The 22979-nt window shown below is 39.0% G+C and overlaps 1 protein-coding gene across 1 annotated transcript in view; it reads left to right on the forward strand.

Moving 5' to 3' along the window:
* Window positions 1–22979, forward strand: part of LOC122794961 (HSPB1-associated protein 1-like) — a 477584-nt gene that overhangs the window by 453616 nt on the left and 989 nt on the right. The gene's annotated exons all lie outside the window — the stretch shown is intronic.

A 22979-nucleotide genomic window follows, 5' to 3' on the forward strand; every position in this document is an offset into this window, starting at 1 on the left:
AGTGATGAACCTCAGGTGTCTGAATAAGAGGCAGTGACATTTTGATTATGCGAGGAGGTGGACCTTTATTTAAGTTGTAAATTTGGGATAAGCTGCAGTGGCTTTTTTAAGGTCAATAAAGTTGGTGCCAGTGAGCTGGCTTCTATCCATAGCCAGTAACATTTCATCGGTCAGGGTCCATAAGGCAGTAAGTGTGCTATGACCTGACCAGAACCTGTGTTTATGGGAAAGGAGGTAATAACTAGTGATGTATTCTGTTAGTTGAACATAGATAATTTTTTCAAGCATTTTGCTTGGACAGGGAAAGATTGAGATCAAGCTTTATTGTAAAGTATTGATGGGGTTAGATTGAATCTACATCTGTTCTCCTGGCCAATGAAAGCAAGTAATTATCCTAGCATCTGAGTGCCCCAGCTTGGACCTGTGAATCACTCCATGCCTTGGAGGAATGCATAAGCCCAGACGTCATCATCATCATCACCACCCTCTCCCTTCTTCCCATTTTTTTTTACATGGGGTTGGGGTGTCATGTCAACTGTTGCCATCTCTCTCAGTTCATAGCCATTCTCCTACCTTCTTCGACAGCCATACCTGACTGTTACAGGTTTTCTAACACAATCCATCCATCTCTTTGTTGCACATCCTTGTTTGCTCTTGTCCTCTTCATGTCTGTCCCAAGTGTTCATCAGATCATCAACTGCTTTTCTGCACATGTGCTTGAACCACAGTAATCTGTTCTCTTTGACCTTCTCTGCTATTGGAGCTATGTTGGACTGTGCTCTGATGTTCTCATTTCTTCATCTGTTCCACAGTATGCACCCTGCCACCCATCTCAGGCACTTTATCTCCATCACCTCTAGCATTCTCAACTGTTCTGCCTTTACTGCCCAGGTTTCTGTACCATACAGTAGTACTGGTCGCACTACTGTTTTGATCACCTTACTTTTCAGGTTCTTTGACATTCTTCTGTCATATACTACCCATGACACTCTGTGCCAGATGGCTGCAGTCTGTCTGCTTCTAGAGTTGACCTCCTAATTCAGACTTCCCTACTACTCAGTTGCCCGTCCCGGATAATTGAAGCTGATAACCTGTTCCACTAATTTCCCTTTTATCTCAATTTTTAGCTTCCTGTAATTTCACCCATATGCTGCCATTACAATTGTAATGACCAAGTGACTTCTTGGACAGAGTCCACCTGTAATGCCATATTTTCTGCATATAGCAACTTTGTACCCTCCATCCTTTTTTCTAATGTAGTCCATAACCAGTATGAACATCAGTGGGCTCAAAGTTGTACCCTGATGCACACCACTGCTACCGGAAGATGGAACACTTTCCATACCAGATTTATTTGGTCCTTGTACATAGCCTACAGTAAATTCTACCAATGTTTCTAGGACTTCAAACCACCATAGGATTGCCCAAATCAGCTTTCTTAGAATCTTGTTATATGTTTTCTCCAAGTCTAGGAATGCCCAGTTAGACTCTTTCCTCATCTCTAACCTCTTCTCATCAGTCTTTCTCGCTGCAAACATTTGGTTGGTTCTGCATCTTGATCAGACTCTGAACTGCTCATCTCCCATCTTACTTTCTACTACTCTGTATATTCAATTATCAGTCAGCTGGTCCATAACTTTCATGAAATGTGATAGGCGTTTGATACCTCTGTACTGCCTCCAGTTGTAGATGTTCCCTTTGTTCTTGTATACTGCTCTGAGCACCTTCAGGAGCCATTTCTCCCCTATCTCACCAAACATCTTGGTCATGTCTGCTGTGGCCTCATCTTAGCCTGCTGTATTCCCTGACTTCATCTTCCTTAATGCTGTTCTTTCTTCTTCTAGGCTGAGCCCCTTCTCCTCTTTCATTGTAGGCTGTTTCTTGGGCAGTACAGTTTCTCTGGGTTTTCTTCATTCAGAAGCTGTTGAAAGTACTTCTTCCATCTGTCTTTGATTTCCCGTAGGCTAGAGAGCAAGCTGTTGCTGGCATCCCTTATAAAGGGTGTCTGAATATCTGAGTCACTTTGCAGAAGCTAATAGAATGTCTCTGATGCCTTTTTCTTTGCTATTGCAACTCCTCACTTTGATTCTTTGTTAGCCAACCAGTACTCCTTCTTAGCATGGTTCATATTTTCTATTTTTAACTTTTTCCTGCTCTCCTTCTTTCTTTTGATGACTTCCTGGACTTCAGCATTCCACCATCATCTTTCCCTGTACACCTTATTTCCATACCAGGCTCGGCCACATACTTGTTCTGTAGTCCTTACACATGCTGTTTTGAGGAGCTGCCATTATTCTTTACCTCTACCTATTCCTTTTTCTTCCTGTAGTGTTAGATCCCTGAGTAATTCCTCAAACTCTTGTGCTTTCTCTACAGTCAACTTTAGTATCTGTTGACCATAGAGCCTTCTCTGACCACTGCTTGCAGCTGATTGTGGCAACCTCTGGTTTATGCTATGGGCCAACTGTTTTGCTGGGGATGACTTTGCAATCGTTGATTCTACCCCAGTGCCCTTTCCATACAAGGAGGAAGTCTACCTGAATTGTATTTTGACCATTCTTCTATATCATATTGTGACCGTCTCTCTTGCTGAACCATGTGTCGGCCACCATCAAGCCATTTGCCAGACAGAAGTCTAGAATGGCCTCTCCTTCTTTATTCCTGTTGCACCCATGTGGACCAAGATAGTCCTCATATCCTATTCTGTCTGTCCATTTGTGTGCATTCAGGTCACCCATTATCAACACCAATTCATGTTTTCCTGCTTTATCTTGTAGATCCTTCAAATGCTGTCTGAAAGCACTCTCTTCTTCACTTGATTGTGAATAGTGCCCTGTCTTTTCACTGGAGTTTGCGTGCCTTGGGTCTTTCACAAATTCTGGTGACATTCTTCACCACCTTCTGAAGCCTCTCCCTCACCACAGTTCCCACACCTTTTCTATTTTTTCCTCCTCCTGTGTATTATACTCTGGACCCCCAAGCCAAGTCATTGCTGCACTGCCCTTCCAGCTGGTCTCCTGGATACATAGGATGTCCAGTCTCCTCCTTACCATCATCTCATCTACTTCCAGGCTACTTCCTGTCAGTGAACCTACACAGAGTATAGCAATTCCTAGTTCATGTTTGGCATATTGATTAATTTTACTTCCAGCTTTCACTCAAAAGTGCTATCTCTGGTAATCCAGTTGATTAGCTGGACACCAGCCAGCCAGTAGCTTATTGACCCAGGGCTGCTGGGCTTTATGGCGGGCACACACTGGCCAGTAGAGGAACATACACCCACCTACCATTAGCTTGTATCCCTGCCATAGGCAGGATCCTCAACCCACTTGTCATTGGCAGATAACCATGCCCATTTTTGATGACACAACCGAATCACCCAAAGACCGTTTTTTACACTGTTGAGTGGCTAACCCGGACATGGCTGACAGACTGTGATCAGCATTCTCCTATTTTGATGGTACTGTGCACTACAACTGATGCTCAAAAAGGTTGATCTATACAACTGTTCTCCCTATAGGGCACAATCTACAGTCTGTGCTGCAGCCCACAGCTCCATTCTTGGGTGAGTTTGAGGTGGAAACACTCAGCTTGTTTTAAGGGGATGAGAGGAATCCCAAAGAGACCAAGGGAGAACATGCAAACTTCATACAGACATTGTCCAGAGATCAGGACTGAATCTTATACCTTCTGCATGGAAGGTGAAGACCTTAGCCATTATGTCAATTGACCCAGAAAGTATACTGCATTCTCCTACAATCAAGTCTTAGTGATAAATGTCAGATATTAATGAATGGAACAAATGAGCTATAATAGTTATTTTTTGTCGAACAGTCTGACATTATATAACACCATCTCAGGACACTTAGGGAGACCGGGCTTCTTTATGGACCAGAGATGTGAGTCTGATTCCCAAGTTACTGGGGAAAGGCAAGGAAGGACCCCTGTCCTTTTATCATTTCATCTTAATCTCCACAAAGTATCTGAGAAGGAACCTCCTCCTGACCCCAGCCTAATTTCTGTTTTCTCTAACAAGCTTCTTACATGAAATGTAGAAGTTGAGATGAAGAGCAAAAAGGACAGAGACAGAAGAAGGTCCCTAGCATAGACGAGCCTCCTCACCAGCCCTGCAGGCATAACCAGCAAATTCAAACCCAGGTGCTCAGTAGAGGGGAGCTGTAAATATATACAGAAAGGATGAGAGTAAATAAAATAAGGTGACAAAATTGTCACTTGACCTAACTATACTAACAGTCTTTAAAAATGTAGCTTTATAGTAGCCGATAAATAATACAGTTGAGTATAATAATTAACACAACTGTAGTGAGACAGAAAAGGACTATCCAAAAGTCTGTGTAAGTTAGGTGATTAAACACTCCTGCTTTCATGAAAAGATGGTAGGTTCCACCACAGCAAACCACCATGTATCGCTACACATCAATGCAGCTATATCAGTTTGGGGTGCATATATAGAAACTTCATTAACACCAGTACTTCTGATTGTATTGCCCTAGGGAATGTAAGATAGTTCTCTGTTAATTATAATAGTTAATATAACTATAATAAGGCAAAAAATATCTGTATACAGTTTTGTTCCCAGAAAGTTCATACAGATATGATTATACAACACACTACTGCTTTCCTGAAGATATCAGAAAATACCTGTTTCAGGACAGTACTTATGAGTTTTGTGATATTGGAGTGGACAGACACCAATAATACCAGCTACGTTTTTCCACTCATAAGTTCGCAAATTATTTAGTGTAGTCCAACCATAAATGACATCTGTAAAAAGAGGAGACACCTTGTAAACAGTCATCCAAATTAAACTAGTGCCAAAAGTAACTAGTAATAACTTCATTAAGCACTCTTTGAACACTACTACCATAAGTGGTAGAGTTAGCATGTCAGCTCCAAGACTAAATGCTATTAGAAGAGTTTAATGTGAAAACTGTCATTTAACAATTGATGAGTAAAAGAATTTACTGTAATTCTGTCAGTACAATAAAATTAGAGACTGCAGCAAGATAACTTAGATGATGAACATGTAATTTGATTTTTTTTTCCGTTCCTCCTCCACTATCTTAAAGGATAAGTGCCAGTAGAATTGCGAACAATCAAAAGGGGGGAAAAAAGCAGTTATACTGTGATGCCCCTGCACTGGCCCAGTCATCAAAGAGCCTCAGTCCTCACTACTGGCAGCAGTGGGGTATGTACAAACTGGGAGGATGACAAGTGCACGAACAGTAAAGTGCAATTTCCCTTAAGAGCACACAGGGATCGCAGTCAGTCTGGAGCTGGTTTCTTCCTATTTCTCCAGATTCCCAATAAGACTCTCCACTGGCACAACTAGATTGTTGAGCTCTCAGCTGAGTGGCCAAGCCAAAACCTCCAGCACCCTCTCTGTCCAACCAGTGCTTCATGTCCCAGCCCAAGTAGCTCACACACACACACACACACACACACACACACACACACACACACACACACACACACACACGGGAAAGGCTGGCACAGGTTTATTAGCTATGCCCCCTTCTCCCCAGACTATAAGGTAGTTCCGAATGGCACCAGCCAACTCTATATTGGCTACTTAAGGCCCTTAACAAAAGGTGTCCAGTCCTACTGTGTAATGTTACTATTATGCCAATGGTAGTCTGACCAACAGCAAGGCTATTTAGGTGAGCCCTGTACAGTGTCACCATGTAGATGTGCAAGTACTCTAAGTGCTTAAATATCTCTCAAATATCAGCCACAAATATAGGTTTACATATATTTAATAATTAATAAAAGAACAAGACAATACTAAATATGTATTCACATTGACTTCAGAGTTCCAAATCACATTAAATTTTAAAACAACATTGCAATACAGTCTCAAATAAATAAAGAAAACATCTAAGCTATACTTTGCTATATTCCTGTCTGAATCCAAGAGAGTTACTATGCCCTAAAAACTTACTTACAGAACAACACACAGGCAGAAGTGCAGAAGGTGGTGATGAGTGAATGTTTCCAGGTCAAAGACAAAATACAAAATGCACAGTGTCTCTCTGACAGAGCTCTTAAATTAATATCAAATATTACTGCTGCATTAGCTAGGATGACATCACTTTTTGTCACCTGACTTTTAATTCCCAAGTTTTAACCCCCCTTTGTCAGAAATTTTAGCATCTCTCTGTGAAAAGTAGATATCTCTCAGATGTTTGCAGATCCTGAAAGTCTCAAAACACTTCATCATCTTAAACCTAGTAATTACTTCTCTTCCAAGACAATATAAAAAAAGTCTAGCTCTAGACTTTGTCTGTTACTGCGCTAAAACTGAGAGATAACTTTTGTAGCACAGTCATAAAACAATTTAATTTCAACTTATTTTTTGAAGTTTTGCAAGTTAACCCTCTGTGTTCTAGTTTCTACTGTTAAAACATATACATTCATACAATTACAATAGTTTATATACATTTCTATTCCAAGCCAGAAGGGCATGCTGTGGTTGCATTTTTATCTCAGTACTTTACACACACTTCTGTATAAATCGTATTAATATTCACAAATGACATAGAATTATTTACAAAATTCCAGCTACCTGGGCTGGCAGTATTTCCCTTCTGTTACATACACTATTTCAGTTAATTCAGTAAAGTTAGCTACTGTAGTGGAGTCACAGAAATAATCAGCCTCTAACATGATGACAGTATCCCTAATTCCAACCAAATTAAATAAATCCATTCCACCAGTCCTACCAGGCATACTCTTTAGCTATAGAGCAATGCCAGTAAAATAAACACATATGGAGCTGCAGTGAATCTTGTAACGTATGTCCATCATAAACATCATCCATGATTGCATAGCATAACATCCAAGACACATATTTTCATACATTCTGGTTCCTACTTAATTATCAACTCAGCGGACTGTTCTCTTAGAATTAAAATGCTCACAAAGAAAATCCTTATTCTGTTTAAATGTTTACTTAGCATTAAAACAAAGAAATTAAAATTGCCTCACCAGAAAAAGCCAAATTAGAGCCAGGGTTAAACAGTTCAGTAATCCTATTTCAGATAAGCAAGTTCAGATGTTCACAGCAAGTAGCACTGCAGTATAGCAATGACCGAATGGTTCGAGAGGCATGTAAGGCAACAGCAAAGTGTTAGAATGATTTAACCATCTTGTGGTTAACTTACATGATGATAATGTTAATTCCACAATGAGTACTGTTAAATATGTATGAAATATCATTAAAATTACTGTGCATTTGAAAGCTAAAAGCAGCTAAACATTTATACTTCCCTATTAGCTGCCTCCACCTGCATTATACCTTCCTTTTGTTTTCACTATTGTTCCTTTTATACATTCCATTATTATTCTGGAATTTTTTTAAATAACAGGGACAACTGACATTGTGAAAAATGAGGCCACCTTCCACCAAATCCCTCTGGCTTTAAATGTGTAGTGAGAGCTACTTGGCTGGCCTGTGAGTGAACATGAGTGCTGTTGCTGGCTTGCAATGTGATGTGACTGTGGAAGAATATATATAACATACATGTTTGAGCTGTGAAAGTTGATATATAGTTATTCTTTTGGTCTCACTGATTTGGTGCCATCTTATTGTGCCAGAGCTGCTGCTGTCCACCTTGATGTATTTACATAACCTAACTGATGATCTTAATTTGGTGCTATCTCATGCAGTGTAGGCATGTGTTAGTGTAACTTATGGGCATTCTTGATAAGTAGAACAGTAGCCTGATTAGTTTTGCAGACTTTTCCTAGCTTAGCCTTACTAGTTAACTACTAGTTTTAGTTTCCTATGCCCCTTTTGACTGCTAGTTCTTAATATATAACCCCATAATGAGAAGATACACTATTGGAAAGCAGCACAGCTTGTACAGCAACTAATACAGCAATAAGGAGTCTGTGGTCAAATAATAGCAAGACAGTAACACCCAGGGTCTCAGTCTATAGCTAATAGTGACCTGGCACATGCGCACTCAACCTACAGATAGTACACTAGCAATGAGATGCCCAACTAGCAACTGGTAGCAGCCTTGTGCAACCATGCCCAGCTTTCAGTAATACAGCTATGTTGAAATGCTCAACAAAATATAAGCCAGCAGCCAAATACCCAGCAAGATTGTCCTGTCATTCTAAGGGTGACTATTGAAAAGTGCTAATGTGCAGCATTACCTACAGTAGTGCAGCACTGGCATGGCACAGTGCACAAACCAAAGAAGTATATAATAAAAAGCTTAAAATTAGAACAATTAGATTGCAACTTTCTGTTACGTAATCTGAACTCTTAGAACTGTATCAGATTATCCTGTCTCACAAAATAATCATTAGCAGTGTTTCAAGTTGATTAATACAAATGATAGTGTTTGGCCAATGCAGTAAGGCTTTCAGGAGTGGCCATAGAGTCACCAAATAGATATAAATACTCTCAAAGTTTAAGATATTCTCTAAAGGACCAGCCACAATGAAAAGTTTAAATATATTTAATAATAAAAGAACATAAAAATACAGAATATCTGTTTACAATAAACACCAGAGTTTCAGTCAAAGGAAATATCAAAGTAACACAGATGAATAGATTCACACAGATACAGAAAAACAGAACTTAAATAATCTCGCTATATTTTCCTGACTGATCTAAAGAATTAATATTCCCTGGTCACTTACTAGAGCAAGGCAAGATGAAGTAGGTGAGGGGTCCTTCTTTGTTAGTTTCCAAAAACAGACTGCCCTGAGACTTCTCTCTCATCTGGTATTAAAACATCATTGTTATCCTAGATTACAGAATGACATCTCATACATCTGGTCATCTGACTTCTGGTTCCCATGCTACCCCCATTGCTAGAAAATGAATGACAGTTTAGCACATATGTGTTACCATGCACACAGGTAGAGGTTTGCTGAGATGTGTTATAGCATCTGGAAGCTATAAAACCATTAAACACTTCCACTCTTCCTACAGGAGTTGTTAAACCATTCTCTGGTACAGACATTTCATCAATGGCTGCAGTCAGAACTGTAAGATACAATCTTTATGGCCTAAATTAAGTAATTTAATTTCTTACTATTTTTCAAAGTTAGCTGGACTGAGATTAACGTCTTCTCTTCCAGTATCGTCTATTAACAAATATATATTGCCTCAGTTACAATAGTCAGGACCCACTCTTGGTACATTTTTTAACACAAACATCTGTACAAATCAGTTTGATATACAAATTATGTATAATTCTTTACAAAATTCCAGCTAGCTATGTTGTCATATGTTACACATCCACTGTCCCTACTTCTCCTGGCATAGCTGGCAATACCTCACATTGTCACAGAGCTTATGATCCGATTTAACCAATGTGCAATTAAAAGTACAACACATTGCAAGTTGAAGACTGTGGAGTGCTTGAAGAACGCAGGACCTAGTGCAGATAAAATGTGCTTGTGTGTACAGTTGCACTTTTGAAACCCTTTTATTCTTGGTCCTTGTATACCTGAACTGCATTTACACTAAGTCCCTTCTTCTTCCCAGTTGTCAAATATCCTGGTGGTGTTTTTTAATGACAGAAATAAGCTTACTTGACCTACTATTATAGTCTGTGACACAAAAAAAGTGGTCCATCAACATGACACTTCCTGTCAGTTTTGTGATTGTATTCATTATCAAATATTTACTTTATCCTATGCGATACCAGTTTCCCACAAGACATTCACCACATACCCTCCCATCAGCAATCAGGAAGGCAGCCAGTTAACCCACATGAGTGTCTTTGGGATCTAGGAGGAAACTGGAGTACCCATTGAGAGCCTATGTGCACAGAGGGAGGATGTGCAAACTCTGCACCAAAGGCACCCAACTGGGAACTGACATGGTAAGCCCGGCATTGAAGGGACAACATCATTTAACCCCCACAAAAGTGTGATGCTGTTGTATTTGTTGTGTTAAGAATAAAGGAACCTGATTCAGTTAAGTCATCCTCACTTGTCACAGACCCCACCCAGTATGCTTTCTTAACTCATTAACCCCAAGTCCCTTCTCATGGCACCTCTGTGCTCAACACCGACCGTGCCATGAGAAGATAAGAATTCCATCATGTTAACCCCGACTGCCTTCCAGCAGCACAAGTAAGTTTGCAGCCCTAATTTGAAGTTATTCCTGAAAAATAAGTTGAGAAAGTAACAGAACATTGTCAGTTACCTTCTCACCTTCGGATTTAGAGTGGAGTTACATGATGTTCCTATTGGACTTCTATGAGTAAATCTGGTTGGAATGCGCCCTGACTTTGCCTATGATTACAGCAAAGCCGACTCTGTCTACGTTTTCTAAATGAAGCGGTGGCAGCCAATTGGATTCATACATAACTCTTGAGTGTGTTACATGATTTGTCTATGCATAGTATATTTATATTTCTGTACTGTTTTTTAGGAGTATCTGACCACCCCCCAGCAGCCTTGGTCATTGTGGCCCTTTGAATATGTATTGCTTCCTTTTTTTTGCACCATTGATGCTCCGTTTCCTGTGGACTGTACTGCACTGTTGACGTTTTACTAAACATGTGTTCTGACTACCTGTTACTCAGTACGTGTACGTCTATAGTAGTAACATCATCAGACCCCAACTGACTTAATATACTACTTATTTTTCATGGACTGTGGCTAAAATGGTACCTTTTGGGCTAAGTCTATTACTCAGTTAATCCAAAACGAAACAGACTGCAAAGTCCCAAAGGATAACGTGCCTCTCAGAAACAAAACTGCAAGTATCACAAACAAACCAGCGAAGCACAGGCACGGCTGTAAAAATGAAGTGAAAGAGCTTACTGTTTGGATCACTACTCAGTTAATAAACTTCAATAAATAAATGCATTAAATAAATAATGCACAAGAAGTTGTTGTTGTTGTGTCTTTCGGCTTATCCCGGTTAGGGGTCGCCACAGCGGAACTCCGGTCCACTAATGTTTGGTAATGGATTTTTACGTGCAGAGTTACCAGCCCTGACGCACAACCTTCAACGAAGGCATGCCCATTCACGCATGCCTCCACACAGAAGATGCTCTAGCTAAGAATCGAACGGGACAACGTCTTGCTGTGAGGCGACAACACTACTGCAGAATGCACAAGAAGTAAAAAGGCTAAATGTTTGTATCTTTCAGAAGAGGCCATAATGATGAAAAGATCTTCTCTTGATTTGTAGACATAATCAGGGTAGAGCAGGGCAGTCTCTTTAGGAAGAGGAGATGTAAAAAGACGGGGGTGATAAAAGACTCTAAGTCAGCAAAATATTTCTCTGCAGAACAGTATGGCTGTTGCATGGAAATTGAAAAAGTGGTGGTGGTAGCAGTTGCAGTGATTTTTATAGGGAATACCTGTGGCAGGGCATAAGAGATGCTGCAGAAATTACTGAGGTAAAGACAGAGGTAATGTGCATAGTCTTAAGTTTGCATCAGAGGGAAAAGAGTGGATTCCATGAGCTTAAGGTCTTATTCTACCAAGAGTGTCTCTCCTATAACATTTCAAATATTTATTTTATTGGTGGTGTTATGGGTTGCATTCATTCAAGGGAATAAAAACAAATGGGCACAGACTGTGAATGTAACTCCCTAGTGGACTATGTAACATTCCTCCATGACTCTTATGTACATTCAGCAAAGAAGCAAATCTCTTCAAACTTTTGTTTGAACAAACAAAATGTATGTCTTTGGGGCAGTGAGTCCATTGTAACTTTGCCTTACCAATCTGCCTGCATCGAGCCTGCTCCCAAATTCAGGTCATTGAGTCCATCAGTTTTCCCTGCATTTCTGCAGCATTAATTGAAAGTATTGTACTGCCAAAAGTGCTGTAGTGTGTGCAAGTTAGTGGTACATATGAACTACTGTGGCACGGCTAGCCATCTGGCATGTTAACCTTGGCTCGAGATGATTGGAATGGCTTAAGTGACACCCCAGCCCCATATGGAAAATGGGAATAGGGTGTGAGGATGGATACATGGATGGGATTAATGGAATGAATCCCATCACATACTCAATTATTCCAACAATGAGTTTCATATAAAATGTATTCTGAGATGTTTTGCACCACAATTTATCTTCTCTTGATATTTCTACTCTCATTTGAATAATAGATGAAAGATTTAACATTAAAATTCCATCATTATAGTCTTGCAGCTGCCTGCCATTTTTTTATTTAGCAAACTAATGCTAGAAGGCTATCAGAATGGTAGAACATATGTATCAGTAGTAAAATGTGGGAAGCATAATCAAAGTTTAGGTTACTAGCTGTCTGTGTTCCTAGGTCCCTCACCACTAGGTCTACTTTCACGGGTGCACTATCAGTATTGTAATTTGCAGGGATATGTTATTTACTGAGGGGAAGTGTATAATTACTCATATTTTAGCATTTTGACACCAGTCATTTGTAATTTGAATGGCCTGCTTGTAGGATGTCAACATCATTTGGGGATTCAGTGATTGCTCCGAGCTTACAGTTGGCTTATTTGGTGAGCCTGAGGCCCCCAACATTGGCCTTCACTTCAGAAAAGTATATATCATACAGGTGAGGTCCCAACATTGACCCCTGTGGAACATTGCTAGTAAAAGGCATCTTATTGGAGGCGGATTCACCTATCCAGACAACATGTATTCTGTCAGTGAACCAGTTTGTTATCCATCTGATGATGTAGGGGTTCATGCCTAACTCAGTATGTTTATCTATGATCCCTGAGTGGGAGATTGTATCAAAAGCTTTTGCCAGATGTATATTAGTATGTACCATTTTACCCTCATCCATGTTAACAATATCCAAATACTGTCTTCAAGAACATTGGTGATAAATAACACTTTATAGAAACATTGGAATGCTGGATAACGAACACTGCTGATAAATATATCCAAAGGTTCTGCACTGATTGCATAATAGGAAATGCTAATGAAGGGTTGTTTGGGTAAATGTTTCATTTTGGTGATTATGCATACCTCAACGTTTACTGAAGGGGTCATTGGGGTGAATGTTTCATTTTGGTGCATGTGTATACCTGGACCATGAAGATGTTGCTTGGGGAAATAAGTAATTTGTGTGTCAGGGAAGTGTTTCTGTATACATGGTCAGACTGTCATAACATGTTTGGGTGGGATGAAGGGGTGAGTGAGATATATTATATTGTTTTTTGGCATAATCCAACCACATGTTTTGGACAATATACTGCTGCCTTTTTCACTGCTAGAGGGATGGTTAGGCGAGATAAAATGATTTACTACTTTTGTAGTAATTCTTACATGGATCAACCAGGTAATTTACATGCTTACATTTACATATTTCTGACTGTCATTTTTGTTTATGATTATACTCAGTGTTTGGCTCAGTGAAATAAATGTTATTACTTGCACAAAAGTACTTGCATGGAGAGCCATATATTTTGGGCAATATCCCTGGCTCTGTCAGACATGTGGAATTTAGGTGGGAGGAAGGGTATATATAAGTGTTATACTATTTTTTACTAAATCACTCTGGTCTTCTCCTAACAGATTATACGGAGTCGGTGTTATATAACAGCTGCACAAGGTAATCTAATGAATGCCTACTTGACAGGTTTTGTGCAGCAGTTATCACCTGCTTTTGAATATGCAGAACCTGGTAGTAATGAAATGAAGGTCATTATCACATTAACAATAAATGCAATTAAAATACAGCACTAAGTCATTCTGACTTGTCAGGCAAAACTGTCAGCAGTTGCCACTGTTGTTCACATAAGTAGAAGTCTTAGCACATCGATGAGAGAGTTAGGACATTTTTTTAGTTTTTGGTAAATAACTGCTGGGGAGCAAGTAATTCTGCTAAGTAATACCTTATTTTGAAGGCAGTATTCATAGTTACAAGATGGTAAAAGAACTGTCCCTGTATGTTGTACACATTTACAGATATTGTTTCAGACTTAGGTTATGGAAATTATGATTTTTTCATATTTTGTTAAATAACTTTGCAAGGGAGCATCTGAACTTGCTAAGTAATACCTCATTTTGAAGACAGTATTGCTGGTTCCAGAATGGTAAAAGAACTGTGCCTGTATGTTGTACACATGTGCAAATATCAACATTTGTTTTGGAGGTAGGTTACGGCAATTATGATTTTTTTCATATTTTGGTAAATAACTTTGCAAGGGAGCATGTCAGTGTGACAAGTAATGCCTCATTTTAAAGACAGTGTTATGCCTTACAACATGGTAAAAGAACTGTGTACTGTACACATGTACAGATATCACAGTTTGTTTAGTCTTGTAGGATTATGAAAATTATACATTTCCAATACTTCTCATTATTATGCCCATATCTTTGCAAGGGAGCATGGTGATGACAGAAATGATGCATCATTTTGAAGCTGACATTGAGACGCAGAACTTCTACACTGATATGGAGGCTCTGTCTGTTACACATGATAGATTCATAGGCAGGTACTAGGCTATCGGCCCAAAGGCCTATGTAAGCCTAGCCAACAAGGTTGAAAGCAAAGAAAAACGCTGGATACACACGGCAAGTACTTTAATAAACAAAAAGTAAGTGCTTTTGCAACCAGATGTCGCTTCATCAGACTACATTTATAAAACACAATGACATGTTTAAATAGTATGATGTCACTAAAGCAGATCAATCATACATTTGTATGTATTTGTATGTATTCTTTTTTATTGTACAAAACATATATATACACACACATACTTTTAATTTCAAAGGAATGAGTTTTTAAATGCTTGTGTTAATGTTTCAGTTAGTGCCTGTGATTGGCAAGCTTATGATTGGTCTGCTTTAGTGACATCATGCTATTTAAACATGTCATTGTGTTTTATAAATGTAGTCTGATGAAGCGACATCTGGTCGCGAAAGCGCTTACTTTTTGTTTATTAAAGTATCTGCCATGTGTATCTAACGTTTTTCTTTGCTTTCAACATATTTTTCACGTGGGATACTTGATTCGGTAGTGGAGTGTTTTCTTTATTTTTATTTCTAGCCAACAAGGTTCCCTGGGTTACGCCACCCAAGAAAGTTATTTTCCTGTGCCACTGTCTAGCAGAGACACAGAAGTGATCCCCGGGGTATATTTCCTATTTCCCATCCACTCATCAAGATTTTTCTTGAAGAGTGCTAATGAAGAACTTTGCTTGACATAGATGGGTAGCCTGTTCCACAGTATGGGAAGTCTCTGGGACAGGAATCTATCCCTCCAGCATGTCCTGTTTATTGTGGTGACAAGGTTTAGGTCCCTAGAGTAGCTTGGAAGGATTGGGATTTCTTTAGGTGTAGCATGTTCAACAGCTCTGGGTTTGACATAGTTTTATATGTTAGGCAGAGATCACCTCGGAGTAGGCAATATGCTACGGAATAAAGCTGGAGTTTTTGAGTCCGTCAGTGTAGGGCATTTGTTTGAGGCCAGTAATCCTCTTTGTGAGTTACTTCTGTGGCCTTTCCAGCTGCTGCAGATGTCTTGTGAGGTACTTTCCAAAAGGGGTGTTGTACTCTATAATAGGTCTAATGAGTGTTGAGTAGAGTGGAACAATGACCTCTCTTTTCCTGGATGAAAACCCTTTTATGATGAGGTGTGCCATGTAGAAGGACTTCCTGACTACTGTGGCGATGTGACTATCAAAGGAGAGACTACTGTCCACCTGGGTCCCAAGGTCTCTTATTACACATTCGGTGTTAAGTCGATTGCTGCCTATGTGGTAGTTCATGGGTACAGAGTTTTTACTAAAGGGGATTACATTGCACTTTTTGGCATTGAGCTTGAGGCCATGGCTCTGACACCAGGCATCTGTCTCAGCGAGGCCCTTTTGTAGGATGTCCACATCATTTGGGGACTTGATTATGGCTCCTAGTTTGCAGTTCTGCGAACTTCATTAGCCAGAGGCCTTCTGTGTTAGCCTGTACTTCAGAGAAGTAGATACCAAACAAGAGAGGTCCCAGGACTGAATCCTATGGTACTCCACTTGTCACTGGTTTGAGGTCAGATTTGGAGTCTGGAACTTTTACATTGTGGGTTCTGTCAGTGAGCCAGTTGGCAACCCATCTTGTGACATAGGGATTTATACCTAGTTTAGTGAGTTTTGCTATAATTCCAGAATGGGGGATGGTGTCGAAAGCCTTGGCGAGGTCAAGATAAGCTGTGAGGGAACCACCTTACCCTCATCTACGGCTTTGGTGACTGCCTCAAAGAAGTCGATCAGGTTCAGGAGGCATGATCTACCTTTCACAAACCCAAACTGGGTGGGATCCAGAGTTTGGAGGTTACCAGTGTCTTTGTTTATGAGTTCCATGATGATACGTTCCATGGCCTTGCAGACCAGGCTCGTCAGTCTAATAGGTTGATAGTTCCCAAGATCAGTGGTGGTTTCCCCCTTGTGGACTGGGATAACTGTTGCTGTGCGCCATTCAATGGGCACAAAGCCTGATGCAAGGCTATTATTGAACATGGTGCTGAAGTGGGGAGCCAGTTCGTTCTGAAGTTCGTGTAAAACGCAGCCTGGGATGTTGTCTGGTCCCATGGATGCTGTGTTTTTGGCTACCTGCATAGTTGTAATTACAGGGACTCTGCATTCTTCCTGTATAGATATGGGCCCTTTGGGGGTGGGGGTAAAGTTAGCACTGAACCTATCTGCCAGGATGTTGGCAATATCAGTTGGTTCTGTAATTTTCGTGCCGTTGTGCTGTAACTCAGAGCAGATCTGGGTGTTGCCATCGAGATTCTTGACATAGCTATAGAATGCTTTGTGGTTGTCCTTAGAATTAGTGGCAATTTTGTTTTCGTAGCTAGCTTTGGAGGATCTTATAAGGGATCTCACCTTCTTACTGAGGCTGACCAGAGAGCTCCTCCACTCATGGGATTTTGCTCTCTTTTGCAACAGTTTCTTCCTTCTGTTGTACAATTTGTTTATGGCAGGAGACCACCAGACTGGCTTCCTTTTTTTGGAGGATAGTGTCTTGGTTATGTTTGGGATAGCACGATCCATGCATTTGTGTAAGTGCTTATAGAGTGCATTTGTGTTGGATTCAGAAGTTGTAACTGTATTGTCCATCTGCATGGGTGTCATGAAGTTCACCACTTGTGATGAGATATTATGCTTTGTTTATTTATCAGTTATGAGAAATATTATATTAATCATATTTCTATGACTATCTCCATAAAGGAGCATCAAACAGTAATGGTTAAGGTATCATTTTAAAGCTGACATTCATACTAACAAATTAAATACAAATTGTATGGGTCTACATGGTACATTGAGCAAGATATTGTGCTTGGCTTTTCCAAAAAGGTAAAATAAAATTGCAAAATATCAATATTCCTTGCCAAATATTTAATAATGACTTTGATACGCACTATCAGCATTTACACTGTTGCAAAGATCGGTGTCTGCTGAACAACTTTCGCATTTACATTTTTAGTCTAGTTCTTATAGGTAGGGTTATGAACATTTGTTTTCTGTATGGTATTACAAATTGATTTTCTGAAAATGAGCTCAGGCTGCACTGTTGTTCCTATGGTGGAATTAAGCAGGCAGCTTTTCCTGAGCTGCTCCGGAGTGAATAAGTTAATATCTTATTTTTTTCTTATGTGCATCTTATTTTCTTCTTATTAGCATAGTGGTAACATCTTATACATTGCAGACCATTGTAGCCTGCAAAACTCCTTGTGTTAGGAATGGTGACTTCTTGGAAGAGAGGCAGGCGGTTCAGAAAGTTTCAATAGCTGTGTCCATGCATGTGTATGTGTGCTTCTTTCTAAATATGTTAAGCTGGGAGAACTCTCTTTGCACCTTTTACAGGTTCCACCTCAGTGCTAAAAATTGCCATACATATATATATATATATATATATATATATATATATATATATATATATATATATATATATACACACACACACACACACACACACACACACACGAGTATGTAAATTTGACAGACAAGACTGGTGTTACAGCATACAGACTAGCAAGAAAATAACAGAAAATCATTAGACATACCACATTAATTGCATCTGAAACACAAAAAAAATGGAAAGGAGAAGGGAAATTTTCATTAGTAGTGTCAATAAGTAAAGAGGTTGAGCTACTATCACCATTTGGTAGTCTAAAGAATATGGGAGAGTCAGTTGTGCCTTAGAATAATAACCAGTCTGTTGCGCAATATCATATCAGTAAGAGTTAAGTGTAATTAATATATTTTTACCATTGCATTAAATAAAGGAAAAGTCATATCTGTTACCTGAAACATCCTTTATAAACTTAAAAAAGTAAAACAGAATGTCTGAAATACTTGAATATTGTTATAAATGTGCTGTTTGTAAAACAGGCTCAATTATCAATATTAGTATGATGGAGGGAAAGTTTTTTCCATTGCAGTACCTCGTATTTTTGCAAGTAGAAAAGTGAATTATTACATAGTTGTATGTCAGATAAAAATAAACCAGCCATATAACTGAACAATATGTAGGATCAGTCAGAAAAAAATAATGTACTTCTAAACCATCTCAGTGCTGAATGCTACTTTGTTATTATCAGTCACTGTTCAAGAATAATACCATTTTCTTACATTTTTTTAAATACTTAAAATGTGTCAAAACACACACAAAGGAATCCATCATGTTTAGATAAAGAGCTGTAATTTGACTAGCATGTTCCAAATACTTGTTGGAGACTAAAATATCCGTAATCTACCGAAATCAATGTATGTTTGGTAAAACATTTAAAAATGGAACATTACTGTCTTAAACAATCAAATCTGTACACTTTCCTTTTTCTTTTAAAAAGTGCAATCCAGCTACTTTCTTTAACAACTGTGCTAATTCCTTAACAGGTATGTATACTGCTTAATTTTTCAAATGTTAATCAGCATATAACCAGCTACTGATTGACGTAAGAATATTTGTTCCTTTATCCACTGTGTGACGTCCCTTCTCTGGGCCAGTAATCAAGGAGCCTCAATCCTCACCACTGATACCGTTGGGGAACGTTCACTGAGAACAAAAAATAGATACTCACTGTTTTTTCAATTTCAGATGAAGCTGTCTGCACCAAGCACAATTTCCCTTAAGAGCTCACAGGTAGCACAGTCCAGTCCTGGGGCTAGGTTTTCCTGTCCAGGCCCCAAATAAGACTCCACCTTTCTCACTCCAGAAATCAGTGCTTTGTGTTCCTGTTCCAAGTAGCTGACATACCCACTCTTTGAGATTTGATTTTCACACGCACCTGGGAAAGGCTGGCACAGATTTACCTACTGTACCACCTCCACCCAGATTATAAGGTAGATTCACTGCCACTAGCCAGCTACTTGAAGACTCTTACCAGGGTACCCAGTTACTCATAGTAAAATTAATACTTATACAAATGGTAGTATTTACCAAGCAGCAAGACTTTCAGGAGCATGAAGCCACAGTGCCACCAAATAAATGCAGCTACTCTCAAAGGTTAAACTATTTTCTAAAAGACCAGCCACAATTAAAGGTTTAGATGCATGAAAATACTGAATATCTATTTACAATAAGCACAAGAGTTTCAATTCACAGGAAATATGAAAAATAGCACAGATTAAATGATTCACAGATACAGAAAAATAATATTTAACTAGTCTCACTGTATTTTCCTAACTGATTGACAAGAATTACTAAAGCAAGGCAAGATGAAGTGGGTAAGTGGTCTTGTTAATTCCAAAACAGAGTGCTAAGTGTCTCTATCACATCTCAGACTAATATCTACATGCAGTTTCAGTGCTGGCTACATAATGACATCACATCTGGTCACCTGATTCTGTTGTTGCCACACTACCCCCTTGACTAGAAGCTGAGCGAGGATCTAGAACAGATGTGTCACAATACATACCTAGGACTTTGCTAAAGCTTTCAGCATCTGGAGACTGTAAAACAATTCCAACCCCTTTCATCCTTCCTGCAGAGACTAACCAGACATTCTCTGGCACCCCAGGGTAGCAGTTAGTTCACCACTAAGGACAGTAAGAGCAGGATCCCAGCCTAGACTTTGTGCCTCTGCTGTATTCAAGCTATGCGATAAAATCATAATGGTCTAAACCAAGTCATTTAATTTCAAGTTATTTTTCTTAAGGTAAGCTGGACTGAACTTTAACCCCTTCCCTTCCAGCATCCTCTGTTAACATGTGTACATTTCATCACAGTACAGCCTGACATACATGTATATTTCTTTTCTGTGCAGCAGGACCCACTGTTGATAAATTTTGCACACAAGCAATTTTACAAGTACATTTTTTTACACAAGCATCTGTACAAATCAGTTTGATATTCAAACTACATAAAATTCTTTACAAAACTCCAGCTAGTTATGCTGGCAAATGTTACACATGCACACTGCCCTACTCTGTCTGGCATAGCTGACACTACTTCACAACATCACATCTCCTCCCCCTTTGAAGACTCAAGGTATTTTGTCAAGTGAATAAAAAACAAAAACTAAAAAAACCCACAACAAATAGCTAGTGATCAAAATAGCACAAGATTTAATAAGCAAAACTCTAGCACCTAGGCTCATAAGCCTTCTCGGAGATAACTCACATAAAAAAAATACCAATTTATATTACTAACTATTAACAATAATAATTATCCAATAAAAAGCAAGCTATTCAAAAAACATTTCCAATTACATTCCCTATTCAGGCCAGTAGGTGTCATAGTACCATACTTTAAAATAAAAATAGTTTATTTGTATAATAATTTATTCTTTAATCAAGTTGCATCTTCAGCTTCAGGATGTTCTGAAACACAGCCTTTTAAATCTGTATAAATCCCCCCATGTACAGTATTAAAATGACAAACTACTGGGCTTTCCAATTTATTTCTAACATTTCTTGCGTGTTCCTGTAACCTAACCTTTAAATGTTCTTTTACTTTCACCACTGTAAAACAGGTTGCAGGAACACTTTAGAGCATAAGCCACCCCTTCTGTGTTACATGTATACTCTGCCACCAGTTTAAATCTCACACCATTAATACTTTCAAAAGATTTAACCACATGGGGGCATACAGGGCAACCACCACAGGCCCGCTTTACAAAATTACTCACTTTATTATTATTACTACTTTGGGTATACAGAATTTATTATGAATCAACATATCCTTTATGCTTCATCGCCTCTTAAAAGATATCTGGGGGGGGGGGGTATGCCATAAATTTTTAACACAACTTTTGCCTTTTAAAAGAAATGGCCAATAGTATTTTATAATATCTACTATTTCACTAGTCAGTAAATTAAATACTGTTACAAAGTACATTTTTTTACCATCACTATTAGAATGGTTAAACACCTTTCCCTCTCTATTTTTTTAATTTCCTTCCGTTTACTTGTACAGTTCAACTGATACAGTTTTCAAGGACATTAACAATAACTTCCATGCTATACCCCCTTTGTCTAAACATAACATAAGTTTGACCAATTTCCTTTTCTAAAACTTTCCTTTCACTACATAATCTGCTTACTCTCAACAACTCTCCATATGGTAAAGCATTCAACAAATGAGATGGATGCAGCTACTGCCATCCAAAAAATGCCATCTATCATAAACTTTCCTGTGTACCGTAGTACTTATACTTCCATTCTCATGACCTTCTAAAAACCACATCCAGAAAAGTAACTGACGTACCCCTCTGTATTCCATCAAACTCAAACCCAAAAGAATTATTGTACAGTTCACAAACAAAAACCTGTACTAATAATTCACCCCCTCTACATAAAAAATCAAATCATCAATGAATCTATAATAAAGATTTATTGGATAATTAGTAATTATTGTTAATTATTAGTAAAATTAATGAGTATTGTTTTTCATGTGAGTTATCTCCGAGAAGGCTTGTGAGCCCAGGCACTAGAGTTTTGCTTATTAAATCTGTACTTTTTGGATTACTGGCTATTTGCTGTGGATTATTTTTTCATGTGACCCTACAGAAAAGTTGCTTGAGAGAAAGGAGTCTCTCTGGGAATGCATTAACCCATATGCTATCTTGAGAAGCCGTCTGCATTGACATTGCTGACCCTACTATGGTGCTGCTGCCCCAGGTAGATGCACCCAGGTTTCCCTGTGAACATGTCCACAAACTCCTGTAACACTACTCTGATTTCTCTAACCTAGATAGAGGATAGTTGTTGGGCCATTGATACCCCTTCCACTGAGGTGTCTGTCCCAGCCTCACTGAGGATATCAGTCACATCCTGCCACCCCCTACAAATACTTAGCACAAGGACCTCCCTGTTATGGTAAGGATCTTTTTCTGTTACCTAAAGCTTTAGCCTCTTTGGAATGAGAGGTCGGAATCATTAGTGCTGCAACCCTGATGCTGATTTAGGTATGATAGTCTGAGGCAAAAAAAAATGGAAGTTGGAGTTAACTGAGTAATGAATGGAAAAGCACATAGAAGAAGTTCTCCTAAAGTCTGTTAACATCAGGACTGGAGCAAGGTATGTTGTTGAAAATCTGAGGCCACATTTCTCAACTGTGGTTGCAGGTAGTTCTACAAGGTCAGATATACTGCATATGGCGCACTCTAAGAATAGACATTACAGTAAGCAGTAAGTTTCTCATATAATTTCTCTTCTTTGTGTGTGTGTGTGTCTGTCTGTCTGTCTGTCTGACATCATGCTGGGGGTTCCATATTTGAAATGATAAAGTCCGACGGAAAAGCTTATACCTATCCATCCAGAGGCTATTAAAAATCCATTAACAATAACACCAGCATGATTTGCTGGAGATGTTGGGTCTGTGTCCCATATGGGAGCTGATGTTATCCTTTTACTTCTAAGCTTCTTGATGTCAAGATAATTGATATTGTTTGTTTTACACTCTAATGTGGGTAGTGTATGATAGTCTCATCTTCTCCCACATAAAATAGATTTGATCATAGTTAACGTATCATTTATCGAGTGAAGGTAAAAAGCTTTTTGAAAACGTCAGCAACATTTTTTAGATTGAGGTGAACAT

This window comes from Protopterus annectens, chromosome 2.part1 (genome assembly GCF_019279795.1).
Source record: "Protopterus annectens isolate FY-2018-M chromosome 2.part1, PAN1.0, whole genome shotgun sequence".
NCBI lineage: Eukaryota > Metazoa > Chordata > Ceratodontiformes > Protopteridae > Protopterus > Protopterus annectens.